This window comes from Phasianus colchicus, chromosome 3 (assembly GCF_987193195.1).
Source record: "Phasianus colchicus chromosome 3, bPhaCol1.hap1.1, whole genome shotgun sequence".
Lineage (NCBI taxonomy): Eukaryota > Metazoa > Chordata > Aves > Galliformes > Phasianidae > Phasianus > Phasianus colchicus.
The window spans coordinates 59965279-59984953 of NC_143438.1; the positions used below are offsets into that span (position 1 = coordinate 59965279).

Genomic DNA, 19675 nt, shown 5'->3' on the forward strand with positions numbered 1-19675 from the left:
GAACTCATACCTAGAAACATTAACTCAACTCCTGGAATCCACCAGCTGCTAAAGTGACCAGGTTTTCCATTCTGTCTGTGTGCAACACAAGAAGCAACATTCCTATTACTGTGCCTCTGAGAATGAGAAATTCCCCCTGCTCATGGCTGCATGAGAGAGTTGTGTATGTCTGTGTTGATAGGACTATGTATAATTGATTTTGAGATGTTGCATTTTTTCAGCTCTCTCTCCTAGCACAGAAAGAGAATTCTATAGGCTTCCTTAAAATAACTATGGGACACACATGTTGCATCTGGGAGCTGATGTCTCAAAACAAGAACTGCACCCACTGACATAAATTGGTCCCTTAAGAGAAGAAAAAAAACCAAGATGCTGGTCTGGAGACTCAGAGCAGTATATCTTCACTCCCAGCTGGGATTTGAGCTCATGTCTCTCAGGACTACCAAGTCAATATTTTAAAGTAGGTGCATTAGAGATAAGTGCCATGTTGGTTGCTGCTGCAAAGCAGCATATAAATATTACACCTCACTCTGCAAGGCACAGAATGTTTGGTTTCTGAGTCTATTAATACATAATGAGAATCTGGTGTAATTAATATAGTTTTGATTTTTCTATAAATCCACATTACTAATGAGAATTCAAAGTAATTACTCAAAAAACCTTTTCAACAAATGGCAGTTTTCACTGATTAAAAATGGAATTTGTGTTTTAAGTGTTATTTACACGTTTGCTGAAATGAATAATTATTAGGTTATTGAACTATATGATAATTAAGAAAGAGATTTTACTTTTACATATGATTATCCTGTGCATTCAGACCATGAAGTGGGCACCAGTGCATTGTAAATTCTTTTGTAATTTAGAACACTACTGCAAAAATTTTCATTCACTCATTAAAGAATTAAAAGCTGATGTTTACTAGAAAATAAAGTCTTATCCAAATTTTGCATATGAATATTGATGCTATCTCACAGCTGTCTCAAAATTTTAAATTTTAGCCTTAAAAATTGCATAAATAAATTGGTAGATGATGAAGCTGCATGTAATTTGGATACGCTTTTCATAAAATGATACAATCATAGAATATTCTGAGTTGGCAGGGACCCACAAAGATCATTGAGTCCAACTCCTGACTCCACATAGAGCCACCCAAAATCCAGACCCTACGACTAAGAACTCAATGCAGTTGTTTATATCTGTTTCGTTGTTCACTGTTTGTTTGTTTTGAAATTGCTTAATTGTAGTTATTTTGGCCCTAAACCTGAAGGGGAAATTCTTTTAAGGCTCTATCACATAGAAACTGTTTTCAAACTACAGAACAGCAGGACAAACTGACCCAGAATGATCTAGTACTGTTTTTGACTGTTAAATGCATTTTGTGATTGGTGTGGGAAAAAACAGGAATGTTGGAATACTTTCTGTTTATTTAGAATATATGCCCCTTATTTTTTTTACCCCAGTTTGTGATCTTTGAGTCTAGGTCTGTGTACTTTAGGAAGTGTTTTGTTTTTGTGTCCCACAGATAAGAGCTATTCAGTATTGCTATCCAAAACATATAAAACTTTTCCAAAAAGGTGTTATTGCCACATTGTTGAGATGAGATTTTCCATCATAAAATTCTGGTAGATGATACATCTTTGTGCATGTGTTCCTGGAAAATCTGAAGTCCTTCAACTGCATCCCTCAGCTGAAAAGAATTAACAGGGTGCCATGAAAACAATTTGTTATTTTGATATATTTCCTTGTAAGGGAAGAGTGACCCAGTGAAAAACACATGAAATGCATGAAGAAGACATATTAGAATATATCTTAATGAGATTGCTCATTTCTCTCTCTTATGTCAGTCTTCTGGAATTTAAAGTCCAGCTATCACACTTATAGGTAAGGTAGGGTCTACTTCTGCTGCCATAACCGTGGGACCAGTGACTGCTCGGAGATGGTATTAGACACATGACCATAGTTAGCTATTCAGCCTCCCTCTTTGCTCAATACTGAGGCAAAGCAGTTTACTCTGACTAGACTTACTCAATAAACGTGTCAGTGAGAAGTTGAGGACATCTCAGCTGAAAACGTTATTTATTTATCTCTTTTCTAATACTGTAGTCAATACAACACGATCATGTTTTTCTCGTTAAGTGCTTCCTCGTTTACAGTGTATTGGTTTCCTATCCAATCTTGGAACCTAAGAGTATCAACTACTAAATGATCTTGAAGTTTATGATTAGGTAGAGTGAAAATGCTGGAAACTGGAAAATCCTCAACAATTCCATGGCATCAGAAAATTAAATTTTTGCAATAGCAGACTACAATATAATGAGGTAGCATTAGAGGAATAAGAGGTCCAGATGCCTCAGTGATTTAATCTGTCTCTTCCTGTAGGCCTGCACCTAATTTTAATGAATATTTTGATAGATAACATATTTGGTTCAAAATAGGTCTTTGAAGGCAGTTGTGAGAGTATTATATTTTAAAGATGCTACGATAGAAATCCATTTCATTAACTGTCTGATAAGAAAAAATGACTGTACAAACATACTGGTATCAGACATGCTATTGTGATCCATCTGCTCTTATTGAGTAAAGTGACAGTAATACATCTTTATTGGTCTGTTCCTTGAATGCTGCAGAATCTCATTGTCCTTGTCTAATGAAAAGCCAGGTGACACTAATGAAACAGGTACTGTATATGCCTCAGCTTCAGGAGAGGAAGCAGAACATCAAGTGAAAATCTCTGTAAAGAGACTAGTTAGGTGTAAACGTATATGTGAGTCCACAGAAGAGAAAAACAAAACACAAATCAAGAACATTGTTTTATTATTTTATTATTTTTTTTTCTTAATCAAGTACATTTTGGTCTAATGTCAAAGATCATAAGAAATTCTGAAATAGATTTTTCACCCTTTTAAGATGAGTTACACTTGAATTGGAGAAAGAAAACTGATTAGTTTACAATTTATTTATTTATAATACATTTTTGAAACCTTCCTCTAGTTGCTGTGATGTTACCTAAGAATCAGAGAAAGAGAAGAGAAGAGAACTGAGGCCAGATTTTCTGTAGCTGATATTGCAGAATCTTAAGGCATTCCTACTCTGAATATCCCTTTACTCTGGACAATTTGGAAACTACAGTTACTGCAAAAGACATACAATATAATATAGAATTCTCAGAATTCTTTAGAATTTGGATTCACATGGCTTAGAGTCAATTCCTCTTCCACGTGTAGAATAGATACAACTTGCTCCTAGCTGTCTGTATAGAAACTTCAGAAATTTTCAAGTTTATACAGATCTCCAAAAAAAAATTCCAGAAAATGTTACCTGAAAAGAATGGCTAGCCTCAATATCCAGAGATCATAGTTAAAATGTATCACTGTCTTTTATCTGTGAACTATGTATATGTGTTATGATAAACTCTTTACTCTGCATTATCTACAATAGTGTTTTGTCATCACTCTTCTGGTGAGTGGTCCCAGATTTAATTTAAAACATCCAAAGATATGAATTCATTTTTCATGTGTCTTTTCTCTGATTTTAATCTCTGTGTTTTCTTTGTATAGACTAAAATATTTATTTATTCAATGCACCAGCAAAGTAACAGAATGATATCTCCATTTTACAAACTGGAAGCAGAGACACTAAGATTAAAGCCAAAACAGTTCTATATCAGCTCATTTTTGAAGCTAGTTTGCAAGACTAGAGCCTAGATTTTCTGGGCATTCTATTGCCTTTTATTTGTTCAGACCACTGTTCATATCAAACTTTTTCAATTATGAGACTTCAGTACTCAAGTTGGTTCAGATTGAACACTCAAAATGAGACAGCAGCGATCACAGAGAGTTTGCTTAAATGATATGATCAGTATCACAGAGAAACTCTGTGTCTAGACAGAGAAAAAATCAAGTCTCGTGACAATAGTCAAGGGACTTAATCAGGAAGTCAGACTGTTCCGGGAATTTGCATCCTGGTACGTCCTTCTCTCAGCAATTAGCTGAATGCAGAATTCCTATGCATGAGCATCCACTTAATTTTGGTTCAACCTTGAGACATGGTATTTTGTGTAAACTGTGTGAGGCAGAAGTACTGCAAATAAACATGATACTCTGTATTTACCATGTAATGTCATACTATTAAATACACACTCAAAAAGTATACATGTATGGGCAGGTTGGAGGTTACCTACTGGCATATTGGATTCCAGGATTTTGAGGTCTTCACCTTTGATACTTAACACTTTAATAGTGGTGATGGTAATTTGTTTTAGTTGGTTTTTTTTGTTTGTTTCTTTGTTAATCTTAGACCAGTAATTTAAATGTAGACCTTCTTGCTTCTTCCTCTTCCTTCATTCTCATCTTAACTGAGTAGGCCACTCAGTAAGATTCAACAAGATCCAATAGTGAACCCCAAAATGTGCCAAATGGAAGAATTAGATGTGAAATACAGTTGAAGTAAAGGTAACAGTAGGAAGGATTTCCTCAAGGAGCTGATTTTAAAATGCTCTTCTAACAAGAAGTCTACACACACTTTGATCCTTGAAGCACCTTGGACAGGCACATATTTCTGCAGTTTGTTGCGGCAACAGAAATATGTCAGCTTGTGTCAAAGACTGCAAGAATAATTCTGTCTTTCCTCATTATTAGTTTGCAAAATCTAATCAAAAATTCAATATCTGAACACTAATGGCAACACTGAAAACAAGTTTATGATCACACTCATCTGCCTTTACTGCCGGTGCCTCAAACAATATTCCTATTCATTAAGATGGAGGCTGCAGCTGGTGACAAGTTTTCCATGCAGTGGACATTGCTGCTCAGCATGTGAGCTCCTTGTATGCCCAAACTGAAGTAAATTTCCTTAATTTGCTATTCTGGTATTTTTGTACCTCTTTGATGCTGCTTCCAGAGAGTATATACGTAATGTCTCAGGTGCTGTTCTCATCAGCATTGTTTCAAATAGCAATCCTTCTTTCGTTTTCCATTGTGCTCCGTATTAGAAACTTAATCCACTTTGAGCATAATGGCTTTGATGTTCACAAGACTTGTCATTCATATGTTAATGCTGTAAGATGAAGTTGACAGAGGAATTATGTACATGCTTGGATATCTGTCTGAAGGTGCTGCTTATTTGCCCTAATAGCATGTTCTTATTTAGTTAGTGAATTTATTTTTAGTTAGTGCCTTATCCAGCCAGCTGTCTGGTACCTGTTCTTCAGTTCATGTCTTTGAGTTGTCTTGGAGGAATAATCTTCCACCTACACATTCTCTTGATGCCATATAATCCATCTTGGAAGTCCCTTTCTGGAGTAAATAGAAGAGATGCATCTGATCTGTTCAGGAGCTTACATGCATATTTGTGCACATATATATCTTAATATCTAGCCTTTTGTAAAGACTGTACAAATATGTCCCACTGGCTTGAACAGGAAGCAGAAAATATCCATCTCTTTAAACAGTACACAGTACAGGCTTGTACTGCGCTTCTTGAAATAGAAGAGCCATCCTTTAATTCGATCTCTGAGCATTAGCTTTTTAACTATATTGTTCAGAAGAGGGAGGGACAGCAATGATATAAACATCCAAAATAATCAGTATCCATCCAGCAATGTGTGACAGCTCCTTTCTGTGATCTCTCACTGCATTATGGGAACAGAAGCACACATTTATCCAGTGCACATATTGTATATTAACTGAGGAGATAGTTTCTGAACAAAAACAGCATTCCCAGTGTGAGTTTGCAATTCATTATGTCTAGGAATGGAGCCATATACCCTGTAAAAGCTGCATCTGCTACAAAATACAACAGCTTGTCAGATTTCTGGTTGCCGTACGTACTTCAGTCTGGTGCTCTCCTGTCTGTACTGAACTCATTTTATAGTCCTGGCCTTGTTGATTCGTCTACTGGAGCAACTAGAACTACAAGGAGATATCTCTTTCTGCCCCTATAGATTTTATGTTGAGGCTTAGTGAGAACTGTTGGTGATAGGTGGATGGTTAGACTGGATGATCTTTTAGGTCTTTTCCAACCTTGATGTTTCTGTGATTCTGTGATAATTATACTGGACTGTGAAGAGAACCAAGATGCACTAAAAACTTACAGATACTGAAGAACAATGAGATAATTAATGCGCATAGGATAATTTTCTTCAAAGAGCCCTGGCAATGGTATAGTGTAGCTCCCTTCCAGCAGTAAACAAGGTGAAGGTGCAGGGGGAATCCTTGATCCAAACCATAGCCAGAGTGTGTGCCCAGAACTGCGTCTGCCAGTTTAGATGTGGTACCACTCTAGTTCTTGTGACAATTCATCACAGAAGGCAAAAAATTATTACTGACCCCCTTCACAAATGAATTATAAAATCATGCTATCAAGGAGGTTGGAAGGTAACTGTGAGGACTGTCTGAGCCTTACAACAAACTTGTTGACTCAAACAACTAGGCAGATTGGAGCCTTAATGGCTGTACAAGCAACCTGTTGACTCAAGAATCTAGCTTTAAGAACTGTCTGAATATGAAAGAATGGAGCCTCTGTTACTCTGTTTGGAAGCTGTGTGATCGATAGAACATCACTCTGCAAAGGTAGAGTTATAGATTGTTTATCTTCACATTCTCTCATGGCTCCTCATGAATGATGACATCAGAAAAAGAAGGATAGAATGCACAACAGAGACTCTCATTGGCAAACTCCAGAAAATACAAGTGGGGTGACATCTTTAGGACAGTCTCAGACCAACTAGATTATATAACAACAAACATGCACAGATCCCAGATGCAAGACAATGCTGGATCCAGGAATGGTGAAATATCTCTACCTCTAAATCTCTCTTTCCCTGTTGCTTTCTCCTCTTTCTTCTTGATCTTCTTTTACTCACTTTCTTTTCAAGCATCATTGCCTAAATTTGCCATAAAATAGTTGATAAGGAAACAACATCTATAGAAGTACATAGTAAATAGTCCTGTATTGCTCCCCTGGGTCATGGTCTGACTCCATTTCTCTGTCAACCCCTGGAGGGCAGAGAGTGCCCCATTCAGTGGGATTCCAAAAATTCACCTTACTCACAACCTACCAAGTGGAATGAGATGTGATCTTTCTAGTCCAAACTTCCTGTTCAAAGCAAAGTCAGCAGACTGCTTAGTATATTTTCTGGCTGGCTTCAGGATGCCTCCAAGGATGGAAACTTCACAACCTCTCTGTGCAACATGTTTCACTGTTTGACCATTGCTGCAGTATAAAAGTTTGCTGCATTTTGTGCCTGTTGCTTCTTACCTTTTCATTGAGTAATACTAAGAAGAGTTTGACTTCACCATCTTTACTCTCCTCATTAGGTATATATACATATTTGGGCATTTATACATAAGATCTGCCCTTCTGAACTTTCTTTCACACTGAACGATCTTAATTCTGTCAACCTCTCCTTGTATGTCAGATACTCCAGTCCCTTATTCATGTTTGTGATCCTTCATTAGATTCTCCCTAGAATGTCCACATCTCTCTTGAGCTGATGAGCCCAGACCTTGGTTGAGAATGCCTGGTATCTCACCACTGTTGTGCAAAGGAGGATTACCTCTTTTCACCTGCTGGCAACATTCTGCCTACTGTAGCACACAATGCTGTTTGCTGCCTTTCCTGTATGGCTGCCTTGCTGGCTCTTGGTCAGTTTGCTGTCCACCAGGACCCCAAGGTCTTTTTTCAAAGATCTGCTTTGTGGGTGGTTGGTCCTCAGTGTGTACAGGTGCCTGAGACTATTGCTCTCCAGATGCAGAACATAGCACTTATCCTTTTTGAGTTTCATGAGGTTTTCTGTCCATTCGACTGTTTATGAGGATAGATAGTGATAGGACAAGGGGGATTTAAAGGGTTTTAAACTAAGACAGGGAAGGTTTAGGTTAGATATTAGGAGGAAGTTTTTCATTCAGAGGGTGCTGGCACACTGGAACAGGTTGCCCAAGGAGGTTGTGGATGCCCCATCCCTGGAGGCATTTAAGGCCAGGCTGGATGTGGCTCTGGGCAGCCTGCACATAACAGGGGGGTTGAAACTAGATGATCATTATGGTCCTTTTCAACCCGGGCCATTCTATGATTCTGTGATTCTATGATTATTCAGCCTATCAAGGTTCTTCCACACGGCAGCACAACCATCTGGTAAACCAACCACTTATCCAAGTACTGTATCATTTTTCTTCATACAAGTCAACACTGATGTCATGAGCCTGAATCTTGTATCATCCCCTGTGATTCAGAATTAGTTGCTGGACTTCAGCTGGACTTTACTGATCAAAACCTACTAAACCTGGTGGTTCAGCAAGTTTTCCTTTCACTTAGCTAGTCCATCTGTTACTCAAAGAGGATATTATAGCAATGTGGAAAACCTTAGTAAAGTCAATAGAAACCCCAGATACTGCTTTACCATGATCCACCAAGGCAGCCATCTCCTCACAGAAAGTTGTCATATTGAACTCTCCTTTTCATAAATCCATGCTAATACGTGACAGTATCCTTCTTGTCCTTAACATATGTGGAAATGATTTATAGAGTTCTTTATGCCGTCATTTCAGCAGGGATCAAAGTGAGGCTTACTTTTCTGTAGTTCCTTTGATGCTCTGTCCTGTTCTTTTTGAAGATGAGGTGACACCAGCTTTCTTCCAGTCCACATGAAACCAATCACTATCTTCCAAACCCATTGAGACTGGCCTTTCAGTGATATCCACCAACTTCCTCTGTATTTGTGAGATGATCCCATCAAGGCCTATGGACTTATCTAAGTTCAGTTTGTTTAAATGTTTCCTAACCTGATCCTCCCCCACAGAGAATGAGTCTTCCTTGTTCTAGACTCCTCACCTGTCTCAGAGCCCTGGAACTCCTGTAGGCTATTCTTGTCTTCTAATACTAAGGCATATCATTCCTGAACTTGGAAGAGGTAATTCTTAAATATCAGCAACCTTTCCTGGATCCCTCTCTCCTGTGGGACTGTATCCCATGAAGTTGTTTCAAATAGGATGGCCCTGAAAAGGCCAACATCTGCTCTCCTGAAGTGTGGAGTTGTGATCATTTTTTTTGTTTTGTTCTATTCCCACCTCTCGGGATCCTGAATTACACCATCCCACAGCTACAACCAGGTCTGTCTCTGACCTTCACATCCCCAACAAGTTCTTCCTTGTTTGTGAGTTTAAGATCCAGAAAACCACACCCCCTTTGTGGCTTCTTGATCACCTGTCATCACTTATCATCACTTAAGGATGAGCAGAATTAATCCACTCCTTCCTGAGCCTTTTGCACTCACCACTGAGGTCAAGGAGGCACCACTGGACACCCATGAACTTGACTGTCCTCTCAGAATCATAAAATTACCATGATCCAGACCTTTGAATCCCCCTGGTCGTGCCATAGGTGCCATATAGGAGAGCAGATAAACCTCAAGAGTCTCTCCACAGTGTCTGAGATTGAAGCCTCTGCAAAACACTATGGGCTAAACACCAGGCTGGCAAATGGACTTCTACTCCCCACTGTTGCTCCTCATGTCTCTGCCTGTGTTTCCATGTGTCTTGTGTGCCCCTGTCCCTGACCATATCACATAGGTAGGTCGGAGGACTTGGATAAGGTTCAGAGGACCAGTCTCTTAATCTCTGATGCCATGTAGACCCCCACCTGTGGCAAGGAGCTCACCTCCACTGCACCAACCTGTATGGGAGCCCCAGGTATCCAATAGCCCAGCCTTGAGAGTCATGTTATACTCTCAGGTTGAGTAGAGAAAACTGAAGTTCTTGTCTTCATGCACTCTTACATCATTAAAAAAACAGCCATTATCTATATACAAACATATCAGAGGATGTCATTTAAACAAATGAAGCCTGTTCTTCTACAGACAGCTAAAGAGGAAAAGCGGCTGGTATTTTGTTCCTTATATCTAAGTAGCAAAGGAATTCAAATAATTGGGAATATGCAATTTATCTAAAAAGGCAAATCCATTTTATCTTGTCAGAATTACTGTATCAGCTAGATTCAATTGCTGTGCAAAACTGTAGATAATATTATGGATCAGTGGTATTTTCTGACAGATGTGTGTCCTTATTCAGGTATGTTTATTAAAATGCTTTACTATTTTGATTAGTCTAATAGAAATACAACTTGGAAATAAACTTTTCAAAATATTTCTACAAAACAGAGTGTTATATAAAAACTGTCAGAAAGTGAGATGGCATTGTACACATTTTTGCAGGAAGGCAAGTGCTTATTTTGAAGGGGATAGAATAAAGAAGGATCAGAGATACCATTTCATTCTCCTCTGCAAACATCCTTTCAGATTTCTAAGTCTTTCACAAAGCAGATGTCATTTTGAAGATGCAAAATCGAAAAACACTAAAAATCAGCTTTCTTCAAGAATGCTGCTATGCTTTACTCTAGTTTGCCAGTAGAAAGCATGTGTCTTGAATACCAATTGCATATTGTTTTAGGAAGGCAGAAGACTTCATGAAGCAGATACAGATGCAGCTCAAAAATAGCACCATGGGATAACCTCATTGGTTCCAGTGTCTGATACTTTTCTGTAATCTATTCATATTATTGCAATCATTATCTAACCCTCAGAAACTGAAATGACACACAAAAGCCTTTGGAAAAATATTCAGTTCAACAAAACTCCATATTCTGTTTTACTGAAAAAAAAAATGCTCTCTGACCATTAAGACAACTGAGAACCTCAGTTTCTGAATTTGAGTACTGAATGCAAAGAAATCTAGTTATTTATTGAAGGAAAACTTCGGATGCCCCTTACCTTGGTTAGAGCCACTGTCTACTAAAAATATTTCCCTTGGCTTCACATGGTTTGATAGGATTCTTCATTGTAAACTGCAGGAGAACAGGATAGTGTCCTGGAGTCTGCAGTCCTATTTTAAAAAAGAAACTGCTTTGTGTATTTGCTCTGAAAAAAAGTGACATGATGGCCAAGTTCCATGAAGACATCATGCTAATACCCTTAATACTAAAGACTGAAACTATTATGCTGTTTTCTACATGCTATTGAAGAAACAAGGAGAAGAACAAATTCTTAAAAAATCCTAGGTATTCTCCTCTCAAAGTTGATAGGTATCTGGTTATATTGCTGAGTTGATTAGAACTGTGAGGGGGAAGTATCCTTCCAGCTGCAAAATTGATTCACCAGAAAGTGGTAGAGCCTCTTGAGGCTAGATGATAGTGAGTTAAGGCAGTCTTCCTGCCTTTACTGCCAGCTGCGCCGATTGATGCATTGCTGCCTCTTTGATTCCTGCACTCTTGTAAGCATTGAAGATCAGCAAAACTCAGACCTCTGAGAAGAAAGTTGGCTGCTCTTTCAGTAACACTTTTTTTAAGCAATACTTTGTATACCTGCAGCATTGTTAACTCTTAGCTAAGACAGTGCTGTTAAAAGACAGAAGAGCAATTACATTGAGGAAGTTGCAGCTGTTTCTAACACAGCCTCAAACTGCTTCTGCCAAGAATACATCATTCTGCTGCTTCAAAGTGCTCTCCTACTTCCCTTTTCAGAGTTTCCACAAAATTCTACAAACGATGTCATTTAACACTAGACTTCCCCATCCATCAGAAGACCTACAGATATTCCTGTAGTCCACTTGCTGCTGCAATTTCCTTGTTAAAAAGAGACAGACATTAGTTAAGCTCTAGATCCTATCAGTGAAATAAGATTTACTGAATGTCTGTACGGTGCAAGAATAAGATAAACTTAGGTAAACTTAATATTGGATTCACTAAGATTTTGTATTGAACCCTGTGGTAACATGTAGTATCCATGGATTGGGTGCTACATATTTTATATAAGTTCTTATTTTGAATTTTGTCTTTGCTATACAAAATGTATAGGCTGAAGAGACATGCACGTAGAATTGTTTCAAACCAGAGGAATTAAATGTGAGATAGAAGAACACAGTATGAGCCACCAGTAAGGTTGATGTACATATGTTATTTAGTTTAGTGCAGAAACAAAGCAAGTATACATAGAATCTTTTGTCATCACATGACCTCACTGAAACATGTCAGGAAAATGAGTCGTGTTTGGAAGGAGATGCTCCTAAAGGTAGTACAGTGGCATACATGATAAAAACTGGACATTTTTGATTTCATAAACTGAGTCAAACATGTCCTAAATCATGTTTAGTTACCAGTGGCAGAAAGCTTCTTATGCTTCTGTTCTGCTGGTTGACCCAACATAGACTTGTTAAAAAATTATAAGCCTTGGAGTCAATTCTCTGGAGGGTCCCCAAAGCATTTCCTGGATAATAATGATGCAATAGTTTCCTATCCTACTGATGGTTGTCCCAGAGCACCTCAGAACAAGTGCTCCCATTCCCTGAAAGCTGCTCAAGTACCAGTATGCTGCTATAAATGGTTGAAATGTGATGCAGTTTCTCCTCCAACTTCCTCCAGATCAGCCTAATGGGGATTAAGAGCCATTAAAGGCTCTTTGCAGCATATGCAGTTGTTATTGATCAGTTGTTTTAGCCAATGATCTGATTACAACCATCTTTTTTTTTCTTTCTTTCTTTTTCTTTTTTTTTCCCAGTGCTTTACTGGCAGAATCATACAAACATACAATAAGAGGTAAGAAGTGGAGGTAGTGGACCTTTCTGTGTGGGCTAAGAATTTGTTTAGCTGCTATAAAATGAAAGATTGCTGTTGTCTCTTACCATGAGTAAAATTTCTACCAGCAATCCAAGAAGCAAGTTTGCAGTAAAACCATATATATGAGTGTCATAGAATCATAGAACCATAGAATGGTTTGGATTGGAGGGGACCTTAGAGATCATCTAGTTACAAACCCCTGACATGAGCAGGGTTGTTACCCACCAGATCAGGCTGCCTAGGGCTCCATCCAACCTAGTCTTGAATGCTGTCAGAGATGAGGCATCCACAACCACCCTGGGTACCTGTTCCAGCACCTCACCAACCTTGCAGTAAAAAATTTCTTCCTAATTTCTAACCTAAATCTCCCTTCCTTTTGTTTAAAGGCATTCCCCCTTGTCCTATCACTGTCAAAACATGTAAAAAGTTTGTCCCCCTCCTGCTTGTAAACCCTTCAAGTATTAGAAGGCTGCCACGAGGTCACCCTGCAGCCTTCTCTTCTCCAGACTGAGCAAGCCAAAATTCCACAACATTTCTTCATAGGAAGGGTGTTCCAGCCCTTTCATCACATTCATGGCTCTCTTCTGAACCTACTCCAACAGCTCCACATCCCTCCTGTACTGGGGGCCCCAGGCTTGGACACAATACTCCAGATTGGGTCTCACAAGGGCAGAGTAGAGGGGGACAATCACCTCCCTTGCCCTGCCAGCCACCCCTCTTCTGAGCAGCCCAGAGTACTGTTAACCTTCTGGGCTGCAAGTGCCCACTGCTGGCTCATGTACAGATTTTGTTCATCAAGACCCGCAGGGATGCTCTCAATGTTTTCTTCTCCCAGTCTGTACTCATACAATCATATAATCCTTAGAGTTGGAATGTGCCTTTAAAAATCATCTAATCCAAGTCCCCTGCAATGAACAGGGACATCCACAGCTGGATCGGGTTGCCCAGGGCCTGATCCAGCCTTGCCTTGAAAATCTCCAGTGACAAAGCATCCACCACATCTCTGGGCAACCTGTGCCGGTGCTTCACCACCCTCACTGTAAAGACTTTTTTCTTACATCCAAACTATATCTACCCTCTTCAAGCCTGAACCATTTCCCCTTGTTCTATGACCACAGACCATGCTAAAGAGTCTGTCCCCTTCTTTTCGGTAGTTCCCTTTTAGATACTAAAAGATCACCTTTTTATCAGCTCACATCGGAGCCTTCTCTTCTCCAGTCTGAACAACTCCAGCTCTATCATCAGCCTGTCCTCGTAAGAGAGGTGTTCCATCCCTTGGATCATTTGTGTGGCCCGCCTTTGAATGTGCTCCAGCAGGTCTGTGTTTCTTCTGTACCGAGTACTCCATATCTGGATGCAGTACTACAGGTGAGGCCTCACCAGAGCAAAGTAGAGTCCCTCAACCTGCTGGCCATACTTCTTTTGATGCAGCCCAGATATGGCTGGTTTACTGGGCTTTAAGGGCAAATTGCTGGCTTATGTCCAACTTCCCATCCACCAGTACCCTGTGATCTTTTTCAACAGGATTGTGCTCAATCCTTTCATCCCTCAGCTTGTACTGGTAGTGGATGTTGCCTCCACCCAGGTGCAAGATCTTGCATTTGGATTTGTTAAACCTCATGAAGTTCATCTGGCCCACTGTTCAAGCCTGTCTAGGTCCCTCTGGATGGCATCCTGTCCCTCTGGAGTGCAGACTGCATCCTACATAGAAACAGGGAATCATCAGCAAACTTGCTGAGGGTGCACTTGACTCCATTCTCAATGTAATTGATGAAGATATTGAAGAGAATTGGTCCCAGCACTGACACCTGAGGGACACCACTCATCACTGATCTCCATCTGGATATTGAGTCATTGACCACCACTCTCTGGTTGCAATCCTACAGCCAGTTATTCATCCACTGTACAGTTCACCCATCAAATCCACATCTTTCCAATTCGGAGAGAAGGATGTTGTGGGGTATTGTGTCAAAGGCCTTACTGAAGTCCAGAAAGATGATATCAGTGGCTTTTCCCTTGTCCACTGATTCAATAACACTATCTCATGATTCTAATGTGCCCAATTTTTGAGCAGGTCCCTCTGAATGATGTCTCTCTTTTCCATTGTGTCAAATGCACTGCTCAGCTTAGTGTCATCAGAAAGCTTGCTGAGGGAACACCCAATCCCACTGTCAATGATATTATTGATAAAGATGTTGAAGAGCACCACTCTCAAGATGGAACCCTGGGGGACACCACTCGTGAACAAGCTCTACCTGGGCATAGAGCAGTTGACCCTAATCCTCCCTTTGCAACCATCCAACCAATTCTTAATTCACCAAATAGTCCAGCCTTCAAATCCATGTATCTCCAATTTAGAGATAAGGATGCGGTGTGAGACTATGTCATTGGACTTGATGATATCATGAAGTCATGTCAAAGGCCTTGCACAGGTCCAGGTAGATTACATCAGTTGCCCTCTCTTTGTCCAGCGAAACCATCAGTCCATCATAGAAGGCCAAAGTAGAGCTCAGCTAGCTTATTTTGCACAGTAGGTTTTGCATTCTTTGCTGAATGATAGCAGAGCTTAAATAAGGTGAGTGTGGGAAATGCTCTCCCTACTTTCAGTGGTGTAAAGGAAAATGTCAGAAAGTTAGGGGTGTCTGTTCCTGTCCACTTGTCCGGGAGTGCAAAGTCAGCATTCTAACCACAGGACTTCTCAGAAAGGTAGGCATTATCCCTTTCTATCACCTCCTTTAAAAAAAAAGAACAGCTGTAACTCTTTGCTGTACTGAATCCAATTAATTGTGTGCAAGTTTGGTACACTCTAAAAATAGGTATTATTTTGGGCCCTTGTAAAGAGTAGTTGGAGCAGGAGCACAACAACTTCCTGACTCATTCAGATCTACAGACTATTGATGCTTTGGAAAATGCACTGTGGCAGACCTGAAGCAGCAAATATCAATGTCAAATATGCAGATCTCCTGTGCGGGATGACACAGTGAAGCAAAGTCTTTCTGTAGAGAAATTCCGAAGTATACACTCAGTCATACCAAAATTCTCTTTTTGTTGTCTGCGTTCTTCTATCTTGAACACTCTTGCTCCAAATGATTTTATCTGGAAAGATAAAGGACTGAGAAGGCTGTTGTAGGAAGCCTGGGTCAAAAGAAATTCCTGAACATTCTGATGGTCCTTTATGATCTCATAATTTATTTGGGGATGAAATCAGAATTAATTTGCCTGATTGTGACAGTCTTTCCAAATACAGCGGCAGTGCAGGCACAGCACACAAGCTCTTTTGTTCAAACCAACAGAACTGCTGATAACTCACAGTTTCAAAGTGCAAGCAGACATTGCATTTGAGAGAACAGTTTTAACAGCTCATATCTGTGTTCCAGGATGCACGGAGTTTTCTTTCTCTTTGTAACCGGACAGGAAATGCAACATTTCTTTCTTCTGGATTTAAATCATGTTAGAGAGGAGTCCTTCACAAACAAAAACAGAAATTTACTCAACTATTAGGATGCGTCCCTACTTAGATTGGCCCTGTGAATATCTCAAGAGATGGCCCAGAATAGGAATATATGTAAATAGCATCAATAAGATAATCCAGGGAATAAATGAGATCTCTGAAAGGAAATATTAGGAACAGAATGAGAGATAAAAAAGAGAAGCAGGAATGGGAACCTGCTTTAGAAGAGGGATTGGACTTGATGATATCTTGAGGTCCCTTGCTCCAATTCTGTGATTTAGTGTGATACTGTAATCATCCACTTCAGCCACTGAAATAATTTGATGGTGATTCTTAGAAAGGGTGTGGCATGTTTTATTTCTCTTCATTTCATGAATTACAGACATCACAGAACAGTCTGGGAGCCCTCTGTGCCCACAGACCTGTTTCAGAGGACAGTGACCTGCTTCAGAAGTGTAAACACAAAGTTATGCCTGTTTGCCCTTGGAAGTCCCAGCACTTACTGGCATATGAATAACTCCCTAGAGCACTTTGATGTTTATAGAAAGGACAAAAACTCAGGCAGGGCAGAATAAGCTATCTAGTTCAGCATTACCCTGGGGCAAGATCCTGCAGCCCAGTTCTGACCTCTGATGGTTTGAACACATGTTGTTCGTATGTATGATGTAGAAATTCATAGAATATTTTACTGAACCTTTATATGTCTGCTTTTGAGTGTTTTTGTGATACAATTTCCAGCTGAATACTCCAGTTATAATAGGGACAATTCCTTTTGGTAACTCAAAGATCACAGTGCTCTAAAACATTGACTCCAGCGGGCAACACTGGAAAACGTTTCTGACGAAATGTTCTCAGAGTTCAGTAGAGCAGGCTGCTGATTTTCTTGCTAAAGCAGAAGGATTTGAGGTGTGCTAGTGCTGTTGCTGCTATTTCTGCACCAGACAGGGCTCCTAACACAGAGTGGAAAGCATTGGCAACCTTACGGGCTGCTGCCTGGCTGGTGACATAACTTCTCACAAGAAGTCATTTGTTACTCTTGACTTCAGCACTGAAATGAGTGGAGAGTCATCAGCCTACCCTCCTAAGATGCCACCAAAATGGAAAGTTGTCTCCACCTGCTGCATGGTAAGAATGTGTGGATAGAAGGAACTGTGGTGAGAATCAGAATGGTAAGTGCTGGCTTTGACCATGCTGAGAGAAACTGCGAAAGCTGTTCCAAACATCACATGGATGGGTATTTGGAACAAGGACCGTGCTGTTACAGATCTCTGTAGGAAAGGAAGTAAGTTGTAGAATTATAGAATCATTTAGGTTAAAAAAGACCACTAAGATCATTTAGTCCAACCATCAACCCATCCCCACTATGTGCCCAATAACCTATGTGTGTCAGTGCCATATCAACACATTTCTTGAACATCTCCAGGGGGTGTGACCCTACCACTTCATTGGGCAGTTTCAAGGCATTACCACTCTTTCTGATAAGAAAATTTTCCAAATATCCAAGCCTAACCTCCTTTGGCACAACTTAAAACAATTACCTCTTGTCCAAGTCACTATAGTTTACCAGTGATGACGCACGGGGAGAGTGGATGGCAGGATGGGCTGCTTTCAGAAATTCTGTGGGAACCAGAACAATAGCAATGACACAATTCATAAGAGAAGTCTCCAGTAAGTTCACCTCCAGAGCAAATGACCACTTCTGGCAAATGGTATTCAAAAAGAGATAGGAAGAGCTTCTCTCCAGTCAATTGCTGGGGCTTTTCTGTCTTCATAGCTTTGAATTCAGGAAGTTCTGTAATATCTGTATATATGCTATATAAGACTTGGAATTTTACATATAGGACTATAACAAAAAATTTTGCCTTACTTTGTGTACTTAAGTCTTGTGTAGGGCTGTCTTCCCTCCAGCAAAGTTGATTGAGAAACTGGATGCAATGGCAATGCTGCCAGCAGCTACTTGCTATAAAAAACTAATAGTCCTTTGAGAGCCCTGAGAGAAATGACAGAAAAACAGCTTAACATCTGAACTGCTTGCACTATACGTTGATGAAATAATGCTCTGACAGTGGGACAGTGAGATCACTTTTTCCACATGGCAGTCTTTGTTCGCAACATTGGTAGGTCAGAATTTTCTATGTCAGTCAATCATTTTACCTATGACTTTGAAAATCCACAATGCTGCCAACACGTTGATAGTGAAAATCATATGATTTCATTGACAGAAGTATTTGACTAATCTTTTAATAATGCTTAGCAGGATCCCTGTGCTTCTTTCCTGTCTTGTCTTCAAATCCTTGGCCAAGAATGAATGCCATTTTTCATGATTTTATATGGAAATAATGTCTAATTCAATGCTGTCCTCTATTTCCTCAGAGAGTTAACCTCTAAATTAAGCATCTACCTGCTCTTCTTATTTTTTTTTTCATTTGGAATGCAGGCAGTTAAATAACAAAACTAGCTGGATGGATTGTTTTGTATGCAAAACTGAAACAGAAAGCAGAAGTAAGATCTTTAAAGACTTACACTTTGGTGAATTTTTGATAATCTCAGGGAAAACTACAAAATGCTGTGCTGTACCTGTTTTGGTTTTGCATAAAATACACTTTGAGTAATTTATTTGGAATCTAGTTTTTCAGATTATGATTATGTTTTATCTGCTGAAGGTGAAAAACTTGTATTTTAGATGTCTTTTGTACAAGTCTGTAATTTCTGCCTTAGCAGTGAGGTTTTCTGTCCTGGAGTCTCCTCTTCTCCTAAGGTATCAACAAGTTTAGGTTGTTAAGTCTTCCAGCTTTTAGGAAATTGTAATACAGTCACTAGAGTTAACCCTAGGTGAAGCATCTGGGGCAGTTATGTCTCATCTGTTGCTAATGGCCCAATCTCTTCGTAGGTCCATTCATAATTCATCAGAAATCTGATTAAATGTAGTTTAGTCTGATTCACATTGCACTGTTTGAGGCTAAATTAAAGGCAGAACATTATATTTGCACAACTTGCCAATATATGCTAAGCATGTAGAATGAAGTCTCTCTACTGATTAAAACATATGAATCATTTTGTATGGTCCCATGTTCCAAAGAATATGGATCCTTTTTTTTTTTTCTGGGATGGAAGAAGTTTTTGTTTATATTGATAACTGCTTCCTCTTTTACCTTCTTTTTGCCTTGTTTTTCCTTTCTTTGAAGCCAGCAGGACACTCTTGTACTGTAATTCTTCATATTTATTTCATATGCAGCATACTTCATGTAAGACCAAGACTGGATATATAAAGATCATTTGGGCAAGTGGTAAAATAAATTTCTACTTATGCAAAATGCAACAGAATTGTATTCTGTTCATTTGTTTATACATTGCGGAATTCAGTGCTGTGTATTATTTCACTATCTCTACATCAAGTTGATTTTAGCTTTTACAGTAGTTTAAGAGACAGCAGTATGTTACAGTGTTATCATTTACACAGTCATGATCTTTATTTAATATAATAACACAGCAAGTATCTTAACCAGTATATATCTCTTAAAAAGTCGTGGAAAATGGGATTTATGACATAACACTAGAGCAAAACAGCCACTAATCAGCTTCAGAAAATAAGAAAATAAAAAACAGTTCTAGCAATTAACA

General features: G+C 39.3%; 1 long non-coding RNA gene across 1 annotated transcript; it reads right to left on the reverse strand.

Moving 5' to 3' along the window:
- Positions 1–3835: 3835 nt before the first annotated feature.
- On the reverse strand, positions 3836–19622 carry LOC149918613 (uncharacterized). Its single transcript, XR_016465197.1, has 4 exons — positions 19207–19622; positions 17922–18044; positions 10763–10874; positions 3836–5055 (listed from the first exon to the last, which is right to left on the reverse strand). It is a non-coding gene; the product is annotated as an uncharacterized LOC149918613 (long non-coding RNA).
- Between the last annotated feature and the right edge of the window lie 53 nt (positions 19623–19675).